Consider the following 11,781-nt stretch of genomic DNA (forward strand, 5'->3'; position numbering starts at 1 on the left):
TAATGATTAATGTAAGTAATTAGTCAATTACGGATTTTTCATTAGCACCCAGGCCGATTATTATTGATTCTAAGGAAACCAGTTCAATTATTTATTTTTGAGATTTGATTCAGCCTGTGGACAGAAAAGTGGTATCTTAAACCACGTGGTTTTGGTGATGCCAAGGAAACACAAGCACGTGGGCGAGAGGGTGTTCCATGATTTCTTGCCAAACGTACTAGCTAAATCTGGTGTGGCAGTGGAGCATGATCATCACAGCTCCCTTCCTGGCTCAAAAACAAAGAAAATAAAAGTACATGTTGAGGAATGTCATGTGCTTTTACACAACATGGGTAGTTTTACAATTATATATGTGTCTAAATTTGTAATGTACCAGGGTATATGTGAAATAATAATGACAGTATTAAGTACATAGCTTTGCCATTGTGCATAGATACATAAGTTGGTAAATGATAGCGATGAAGAATAGATTTCAAATTAAACAAATGAAAAACCTCTTGCCGCCTCAGCATATAGCTGATGCTTCCAAAATGGTCTCAGATTTGCTCTACATTTTATGTATTTCCATTCCATAAGCATGCAAAAATTGCACACATTCCATATAACGAATGTGAATTCGTATTTTGGTGTTTATATTGTCATAAAGCTAATTCCAGAGTTGTAGCACTTTCAAGTGCCGTGGCATTCTCTTACATCCACACTAAGTTCTTGGCAAGTTTCTGCTACTGTTGGCCCCCACCAATAATCTGTTACCATCTTCAGTACCTTGGACTGGGCATTGCTGAATGGTATATTTAAGACCTGTTTGAAAGGCAGTTCTCTTGCAATGCTTTCTAAGAGCAGTCCTTATAGGGGAATGGAATCCTAAGCTACTTTCGTCCTTGTAAAAGGACCAAGTTGAGCCCCATTTACATCTCTATATAAACTGCTTCTGTCTTACATTAGTACCACAAACTCTTGATTGATTTGCAAGTCTTCATCTTCTACTGTCGGTGATATTGAGCTTAGTTTGATGAAGGTTGGTGTGACATACTAAAACACAGTTCATGTTTGCCATGCAGTCTTCTCCACCTTTCCAGGAAAGGCAGACACTGTCACACGCAATAAATACATGAAAAAAGGAAGGGCTGAAGGTTTTGGTCCCATGGCTGCTGCAATTCCATGAATAGGTTTCCAAATCATGACTTATCCTCTTCCAGATTTAATTGATAGTTTGTCCAAACAAATTTTCCCCATACTGCCTAATGCTGTAACGTCATTGCCTTAACTACATATGATTGCACTTGAGATGTCTTCATGCTTTGCAATATATGCAGCATGCAAAAAGATCCTAGTGTCTGCTTCTTTATGAGTGCATCCTTGTAGGTCTGCAGTGTCTTGTTCAGCTTTGCTACAAAATGCATCATCATCTTTGGTGATGATAATGCATGTCGTATTATCTATTTGAGATGAAACGATTATGTCTGCTAAATATGCTGATAGTTCAGTTTTGTTCTTGTCATTCCTGAGGCAGCTGGCCCAATTTCTAGGTATTCTTGCAGTGCTGATCACTCTGTGCCTCATTTTCTCCTTGTTTTTGTTCTCATACTGTCTGCCTTATACACATCAAATACAATATGTCCTTGTTAAAATTTCTGTATGCTTCTGTACCTTGGACAAGAATTCATCTTTTCCATAAAGCTCAAATGTAGACCCCGTCATTGGTCTCACTGTCGGCCCTTTGAGAACTATAGGTCAGTGGTTCCACCATTTATTTTCACCTAAGTATTATTCTACGTATATGCTTGGTCTATAGCCATTGAAGAAAAAGACCGAGGGGTTTTATAAACAGTGAAATTTCTCTTTGAGAATTCAAAACTGTGTCGTTTTTGAGAACCCCCACGTCTCAAATGTATTGAATGCCATCTGGCATAATGTACAAGGTCAAGGGTAAAGAAGAAAGGAATGACTTCTTGCAGTACATCTTTGTGGAAGTTGAAATTTTGACTCCCGTTATGACCTGGTGAAAATGAACACCAAAACTTTTAGCTGAAGCGCAAGGTTCTAAAAGTAGAATTGTGGGCACTTTTTTTCTGAGCTTGCTTTCTTCTGCTTCCAGGATATATGCCATATGGGTGGCTTTGTACAGCTGATATAAATTGCAGGCTGTCACCTAATGGGCTAGAATGTCTTATTCATATAGTATATAAAAAAGAAGTATATGAATCTGCTCTTTCAGGAGTAGATATTTCTGCTTTTCATGGGCACCAGTCCAACATCTGGCTTTGAAGAGATCACCAAAGAATTTTTAATGCTGCAATTTCTAAACGTAGCTCTCGAAACGCAATAACAATATTATTGTACTTTAAATGCCATTCCTATTGAATTTGCTTGGTAATTGCAAATAGTGGCTGATGAGTGGCTAGAACTAGGGTTTGGTCATGATTGAGAGATTAGTTAGTCTTGCAATACCCATGGTATGTTTGATCATTACAACAAGCTTACTTCAGAGGGCGCCTGTTGTGCTTTCCAAGATATGGACACATTTTTTTCAACCTTTTCCTGACAGCCTGACTTTCTCAAACCATTCATACTCAAGAAAAATGTATTTAGATAGTAAGAGAAAATATATATTGTTACTTTGTTCCACTTCGGTTGATTTAGGTAAAGTTTCTGACATCACCCTTATCATTGCTTAGATGCTGAAACAAAGACGCACCTAACCCATGGGAGGTAGTTTGTGCTGGTGTTAGCCCTTGGATTATGGCCCAAATTATCAGCAGTGCAAGTTGTAAAGATCCCTTTTCTACGTGTAGTGGAACATACTTCCTCTATAGCCCTTGCTACAGCTGCCTCTCCCAACCCTTTTGTCAGTTCAAGAACCCTATTTCAACTGATGCTGATTCCATGTGGATGAAGAGTATCAGTTAATTGATTCTTTTCGGTTTTTTCAAAGCGCAGGAGAGCAAGGTGTATTAGAAATGGAGGTCCTCTTGTCTTGGAATGTCTGGTAGCTGTTGAGGATGCTAAAGTCTTCCGACAGTAGATGATGATCCATATATAAGATGGATTTTATATCCATACCATATTGCAGCACACTTACAAACTCCAGCAAACTTGGTGGCAGAGATTTCTTCCAGTGTCTGCATTTAAATTTCATCAATTTTTGTGTTATGCTCAAGGATCTACTTCCTCATGTCGTGTAGGGCTTCTCCTACATTTCCCTTGTAAGCAAATGACATCTCTCTTCCCTTTTTGAAGGCCTCTAGTTCTGGGATATGGACAGTTATCTGCTGTTTCAACCAAGCTCTATGCACAAAGGATGCATCAACCTTTAGCTTTTTCTGATCTTAGTTTGTACAAATCCTAATTTTCTACCATTGGAAAATAGAAGCACCGATTTGTAGTCATTTCCTTCTCATGTATGTACATCAAACTCGGCAAAAGCCTGGCACATGCTTCTTGTCAGTACTGCACACAATTTTCTCCAATTTAATGGGAATTCAGCCAAGCTGTACATGCGCTAGACAAAATGGATGATACACATAGTCCTGGGGAACGGCAATAACTCCCGTACTAAGCATGGCCAAAAGCTTCATATCCAAAAAGTTCAAGGTGCATCCTTGAAGCTTTTTATGCAAAGGCAATTTCATGGCCAACTGTAAATCTTTAACTGGTGCCGGTTTGTCACAAATAAAGCAGATTCTTTCTTTCTCAGTCTTTAAATCCTTTGCATCTTCTTCACCTGCGTATTGGGTAATATTTGTGAATTTTGCCCATGGTCTCATCATCTTATATTTATTATATTGCACGATGACTTCATTTTCCTTTCCCGTTTCGTAGTTTTGAACTTGAGCATACATGATTTTTATTTGTATACATTATATATATATATATATATATATATATATATATATATATATATATATATATATATATATATATTATATAAAATATGTTATGTATATATATTATTAAATATATATGTGTGCGTGTCTGTGTATGTATGTATATATGTATTTATACTCACAAATATTATCCTCAAAATATCTCCTAATATCGAATTCACTATACCATGGGAAAAACTCACTCCCAAATGAATCCGATTGTTAAGTGATTCTGTCACAGTTTGGATTCGAACCTGGCGGTTTGGTTTATGATACTTGGTTGAAAGATATTGCCTTATTCCGATAGTGGTGTTTGTTGGTTGAAAGATATTGCTGTATTCCGGTAGTCGTGTTTGTGGCTTTGTATTAGGAACGCAGAATAAATAAGAAATAAGTTACACATTATACCTTTCCTTACTTCAGAGCAAATACCCAGCAGTTGGGTTGGTTGATTTAGATTATGCCCGTCTTTTGCCGACTGACTGAAAGAGTGACAAAGTGTTAAAGAATTCGGGGTTTAACATACATTGGTTTCGTGGATTGTTTTCTAATTTTTTAAGTAATGCCATCAATTTCTGTGATGTTTGTAGTTAGTATGACGTTTCTCTTCAAATTTCTTGTAGGATGTCGTGAGTTCATATAATTAAGATGCATATTTTCGTTATAAAAGTACTTTATTCTTTTGTGTGTTATCATCGTTTTGATATTTTTTTCAATTCTGTTTTTTTATTCTCTTATTTTAGTTTTGCCATTTCCTGTTATATTGTTATTGATTTTCCTGGAACAGGGGATAGTGCTGTAGCTTTTTATTGTTCTGACTTTCCGTGAATGCCTTTCAATAAGTTCATTTAATCCATCCTTACAATTGTTGTGGATTCTGTATGTTATGTATTCTGCCCTGGGCTAAAATAAAATTATCATGATAATATTTTAAATCCTCGAATATGATGTGCCATAATATGTTTTTGGTATTCATAAACTTACTGTTCCATAGCCTTACTCAGATAGTGCATATTAAGAGTGATAGTCGAGCTACATGCATTTCGCTTTGTTGTCCTTCACTTCCGCCGTGCAATTTCGGGGTCCGATGTACAACGAACCAGTCTACACTAAAAATAGTGGCTTTGAATGCAGAATTACGACAGAGCGGGAGGGGAACGTTTTGTCGATCGAGAGGGAGAGAGAAAGAGAGATGGATTATTCTGCGCCGTGGCTTGATAAGCTTTTTTAAACCTCAGCATTACCGCACAAAAAAACATTTTTGCGTTTTTTCGTTTGGCATATGAATTGTGGATTAAAAAAAGATTGTACAGGTACGATATAGTATATAATTTTTCATAAGGAATGGTACATGAATACAAATAGAAATAAAAACTGGTCGTCGTTGCAAACCAACCAAATCCAGCTGCTCTCACATCATAATATTTTGGGGGTCTCAATATTCTAGGAAACATTTTACAGCCACCGTTTACCATTTCAGGATTTATGCAGAGCTGGACGCAAACCTACGTTTGTGCAAGTCCAGCTGTCACTAGCACTAAGCAAAATTCGACCCTCTTTTTTTAGGTAAAAGGTTGCTTTTTGGTGTTGGAAGGAAGCTTAATATATTACATACCGTGTCACAAAATTGATAGAATGTGCCACGAATTATATACAAAATTACTATCGAATTATTTGTGGTAGCATATCAGTTAATTGTAAAAATATCAAAAGGTATTCGTGCTTTCGCTGTTCACTTTCTTTCTTTCAATCTTCATCTGAAACCCCTTATACATAGTCAACAGAATATAAACCTAAAAAAGTTCCAAAGGGAATCATCATGCAGAGGAAGACAAATTATTGGAAGAGTTCATAAGGTAAATTCTTATCATAACTTACACTTAAAATCGTAAAAAGTAACACTAACTTTTAAAACCGTCCCATTTAAATGTAAAACAGGATGGAAAGAAATAAGTATACTGAATCCTGTCATACTTTGTTTAGAACGGTTAAACTTCATACTCGCAAACCTACTCCACTCATGAATACATGCCAGATCAAAGGTTCTACAATCACAGACCTAATATGTTGGGAAGATAGCATTATCAGCATATGCAACCATTTAGTTCTCCGGACCTTATCATAATCCCAAACCTACTCCACTCATGAATACGTGCCAGATCAAAGGTTCTGCATCCACAGACTTAATGTGTTGGGAAGTAGCATCATCAGCACATGCAACCAGTTTGTTCTCCAGACCTTATCATATGTCACTATTCTAGGTAGATAATAAAGGCCCAATGAACTTAACGGTCTTTTTTTAAATAAATGGAAAATGGATTGCATTAAAGTCTGCCACCATAGCTGTTAAGGGCCAGAAGGGAAGTTTTCGTTTCTCTAGATCTAAAGGCTATTGAACACAAATTAGACTCTAGAAAGCATTATTGAGGTAACACCAAGGGGTTACCACACTGTGCTCACAACAACTTGAGCCCTGAGTTCTGCATACTGTTTAGGACAATATACAGCAGTTCCGTCAGCTCCTACAAGGGAAAGTATATTTGAATCAACTGCAGTGAGTGATGGCATTAGTATAAACCACCACTTTTGGTCATCACCACTGGAAAGCAAGATCTCCTTCACACCCTTATTGTAAGCTTCCCACTGACAACCAGAGCTTGATTTCTAATCTCAGTGAAATTACGCCACGATAAATATGATCTATTGTACTTCCGTAAATGAAAAAGCTGCTCCCTTTTCATAGTAAGTAAGCTCATACGCAGCATGAAACCAAGCCTTATCTTTAAGATAGAACTTGAGGCTTTTATGAGGAATTATCTTTCTCGATAATAATGCTAAGACGGTTATTTCAACACTCAATAATATTGGGACTTCTATAAATATTGCTCCACCTGAGCTCAATAAGATCATGGTGTATAGCATCCCAATTAGCCTGGTATTTTAAGTGTACCTGACTTGAAAAGCTAACCTGATCCATTTCCACATTATCCTTAATCAAATTATGATCAGATGACCCCACCGGCGAACCTGCTCCAAAGGACACAATCCTGTAACATCTAAGGATACAAGACCTTTGCCATATTGGTGTGTGGTTTCGTTTGTTAACAGCACACAGCCCGAAATAAAATAAAAAATAAACTAAAGTATGTTTTGTCTTTGAAGATTGAAGGTTCATAGCATAAGAATAATGGTGATGCCAGCTTCTTTTAACCAATTAATAATGATGAATCATCTAATCAGAGCCTTCATTTTAAACTGGAGTTTTTTATGCATAAAAACACTCGTATCTCACCGTGTTTTTTTTTTAAATATATTTTTTTCATCTTTTCTGGAAGAAAACAGTCTGATTATTATATAAAATTAATCTATCCTAGCCTACCAAAATATCTTGGATATAAATCTTATGACCTTATTTATTGCTCAGGTACAACCAATGCTATTCCAATTGAATTACTCTCTCATCCCAAATAGTGAAACCTCTCGATTGGTAAGCGAAGACCTTCCTTTGTGTTAATTGATTCTCCCGTTGAATGAATCGTATCTGATGAACTTGACAAATTGAAATATAAAACATGGAAAATATATACGCAGAGATATACGCAATACATGTCAAGTTACAATTAACAGAATAATATGTATGGCGCAAACAATCATCGCTAAATAAAAGGGAGCCCATGAACGGTCTAGTGGAAATAGAGCTAGTGGAAGTTTCCTCGAAGAGTTTAATTGAACAGTAACAAGAGGCCAACAACATGAATGGGAATGGCAAAAACAAGTCCAGTGGCAGCATTTGGAGTTGCTGGATTTCCGAGTAATATCAGTTCCTCGGAACACTCGTTTATTTGACGATGCATGTTGTGACACATTTAAAAGATATTACACTTTTTAATGACTGACGGGCTTTCTTTGTTGGACTTGGTGAATGCAATTATAAGAATAAACTTACTGTTGTGGAATATACCTTATTTTATAAAATGGTTATAAAATTATAGTTTTGCATAAGTAGCTTCAAGTACAGATTCAAGTCGTCCGCGTCATTCTATAGTAGTTTTACATTTCAACATGTATCATGGTAAATCTACGGATGATTGGTGTTCAAAACCAGCATCTCTTCTTTAATATGGACGGAAATAATATTTTCATTTGATAAAAGAGAATGTTGATAACAATTCGCTTTGACATGTGCATGAACACCTCCGCGTACAAACTGTTAATTGGAAAAAACGAAAGATAATTGAAAACACAGTCTATCACATGGATGAAAAAGAAAGGAAAACTGGGATATGAATTTATTTTTATGATTTTACGAACCAAAGTTATTTGTTGATCGTTTTTAGCGATAACATAGCTATTACAACGCTTTGCTTTCATTTCCAAACTTGTTGACGAGATATTTTTATAAATAATTTGAAAAATGTTCTTCACGTTCTTTTTACACTTGAGATGCAGTGAGAAAATTTAAGTGAAACAAGTTTGCCTCATTCGTAGTAACATGCCAATAAAACCTGTTTTTATAACGATCCAACGATAAATATAAAATAGTATCATAAATTTTTGGACAGTAAGTACACTAACGCTCAATACTGTATTTCTTGCACGTAACGGATGCATTTCAAACTACCGGTTAGTATGATATTTTTTGCACGTAACTGATGTATTTCAAAGACTGTAAAAATGTGTATTTGTTGGTTGCAAAAGCGAAGAAACCAAAGTTATAGAAAGGAAAGTATATCATAATATGTTTGGCTATTAGTAAGGGGGTAGTGCCGTTAGTGGACCTCATACGATGCACTGTAGGCATTGCTTAAGGTTATTTGCTGTGCGTTCGGCCCCTAGCTGCAAGCACTTTCGTTCATTTGACTGTACCTCCTTTCATATTCTCTTTCTTCATGTTACTTTTCAGCTTCTCCAAACACTTAATTCATAGTGCAAATGCGAGGTTTTCCTCCTGTTACACCTTTCAAACTTTTTACTGTCAATTTCCATTTCAGCGCTGAATGACATCATAGGTTCCAGTGGTTGGCCTTTGACCTAAATTCTATATTTAACTCAACTCTGCTATCACTGACACTGCAATAGGAAGCCCTTCTTTAACATACGGTAATCAACTATATTGACAGAGGTAGTAAGATAGTATTCAATATGCGTTCCCATCTTGAAAACGTGTATACTTGACGTTTTAAACTTCTTGATTCAAGAATCTTATATTGTTCCCATTATGGCGGTATTTACAGAAGAAAGGACTTCCGACACTTACAGATTTCTATGGGGATATATATGTGTGTGTGTATGGTGTTAGATATCGCAGGTCCACGTTTTATAGGCTTCCTCATATTTTGGTATTATGCATTATCTACAGCCCATGATAGGTGAAGTTGAGTGCTAGTTTACCCCTGATTCAAAGTCTAAATTCAGGAGGCAATAATTCATGGGGTTATTGTGTAAGAAAAGTTGCCTCTCGTACCATTTTTCTTCGATTGGCACCTTTACGTGATATTGGCGATTCAACTCTTATTATATTATATATGGTAACTTATTAGATTTTTAAAATGATTATATGCAGTCCTGTCATGGTGTCCATGATGCTGCCATGTTCCAGTCAGGAATATTGAACGATAGGTTTTACAATAGGGTCATTTAAAGTTTTTTTTTCCCGTTTTTCCAAACTGTCTATAGTGAGTGGTTTTGATACTTCCTGTAATGATAAATGAGATAATTTTTTATTAATTTTATGCCCACATTTTTCAACATTCAGCTGTTGTGGGTGTAAATTTTAAATGCTAGTAATAATTTAGTTATAAATTACTATTTGCTAAGCAAAAATCCGGCGTCGTGATAGCACAGTGTAATTCAATATAATTTACTGTATCTTTGAAGCAATATAATTGTTTACTTCAATTCCTGTTCTTTTATATTTAGAATAAATAGACACTAGATGTAATATTTTCCATTTATGATGTGAATACGTTTTATATGAGCTGAAAATGTGTAGCCAAAAGTTTGAACTCAGTTTTATAGTCTTGAACAGGAAATAATTATTTGTAACCATTTGGCGTCCTCTCTAACTTTCATTAACACTCACCAGTAAAATCATATCTTTAATTATATGTGTCACCTGTTTTCTGAGATTTTTAAGAGTAAGTCTTGCAATTTTGCCAAATTTTAATTAAATGTATATTATATAAAAATTTTGATCGTCCTCGCGGTAATATTTATGTATTTATTTGTTCCCTGGTTACATCATTAATTTTTGTATCTACCTTTTTTATATATTGAATTTTTACCCATTTTATCTCGGGGTGGTAAGCTAATATTTTCAATTAAGAAAGAAACCACTTTTACTATTTACTTTTAAAAATTCTTGAAGACCTCCCTGTCATAAACAATTATGGAGATTGCCTTGATTATGGTATTAGAGTAAAATGTTGTTGCTATTCTTTATGTTCCGTATAATGAAAGTTCTCGAAAATTTCCAACTAAATGACATTTCCTCTTTTTCAAACGGGATTTTAAATGCATTACGTAGTGCAACGTATGGTGTCATTCTTCTCTCCCTTGCTTGTGACTAAATGTATCATTAAGAGCCCAGGTTTCTATTATTCTGACTTTAAGGAACATAGTTAACGTTGAGTATTGAGGTCATTTTAACGAACTTTCAATTGTGGACAGATTTTATGTACATTTTCCTTATTTGCTTTAAGATGCATCATATTTAGACACGAAATGGAATCCTTGTAAGCATTCGCGGTGTCTTTATTGACTATTTATGACGTACATTTATGTGATATACTGGTGTAAATCTAACTGAACAGCTGCATCTGTAAATTCAGTATCCTAATTGAGAAACTAACTCTGCGCAGACCTATGAGTAGAGATATATTTGATAAAAATATTTGCTATGCAAAATGGTAACTATATTTTCTCTCCCCCGGACAAATACAGTATACATGTAATAGCTGACGCAGACCCTGTAACGAGAAAGGAGATTTATCATTGTTTTTATGGTAAGAGAAAAAATAATGTTGATGATAACTATATTTTAGGGAAGTTTAGTTTATTAAAACAAAATAGAGAAGTGTTTGTGCATAGGTGACTTCATCCTGTTAATTTCATCGCTTATTAATGTTGCTTTAATTTGCATAATATACTGCAATTAATTACCAACAGCCAGCATTACGGTTACACGAAGTTGAGCATCCTAACTTCAAAATTAACTTAATCAGACCAATTAAACAAAAATATCGCTTAGCTCAAATGTTCATGGTGTTTTACACTAAGAATATATATAATGTATATACATTATTTATGTGTGTGTGTATGTATTATATATATATATATATATATATATATATATATATATATATATCATATATAAAATGTAAGTTCTATATTTCAGAGACTGTTGTCTCTCTTCAGGTAGGTAGCGAATGAGAAAAGGTACAAAAAAGGCGGTATTTATACCAAACGATCCATCCACAGGTGGCCGTTTTACGTCACCCCCACTGATAATTCCTCTGTAATCTCCTTGAAGGAAGATTTTACCTGTGATATTTGAATCCCAGGTGCCCTTTGAGATGTTCATTACCTGCCTCAGTTTAATGAAGGCTGATTCTATCATCTGGCTTTTGTACCAGTTTCTTCTGCGTTTATGGACATTTATATGGTTAAAAATATATGAGCTCTCTTGATCATACCTAACTGACAGTTTATGTTGTATTAACTTTGGGGAAGTAATCTTCTTGTAAAACATATGTAAGATTGGTCACAGTCCAGTTATGGGATCTTGTATAAACGTGTGTCTTTGGGGATTACCTTATTTTTTGGACGTTAATCAGGAATTTTGCCAGGGTATTTGTGTAGGTAAAGGCAAGATGGTTAGATTTTCCGAATCACCGTCTTAATCCTGTCCAGGTGT

The 11,781-nt window shown here is 35.3% G+C and overlaps 1 protein-coding gene across 1 annotated transcript in view; it reads right to left on the minus strand.

Annotated features, from left to right (window-relative positions):
* The window catches only part of LOC135198033 (glutamate receptor 1-like), a 454,877-nt gene that overhangs the window by 125,196 nt on the left and 317,900 nt on the right, over window positions 1–11,781 (minus strand). The window lies entirely within an intron of this gene.

The sequence above is a fragment of the Macrobrachium nipponense genome, chromosome 21 (genome assembly GCF_015104395.2).
Source record: "Macrobrachium nipponense isolate FS-2020 chromosome 21, ASM1510439v2, whole genome shotgun sequence".
Classification (NCBI taxonomy): domain Eukaryota; kingdom Metazoa; phylum Arthropoda; class Malacostraca; order Decapoda; family Palaemonidae; genus Macrobrachium; species Macrobrachium nipponense.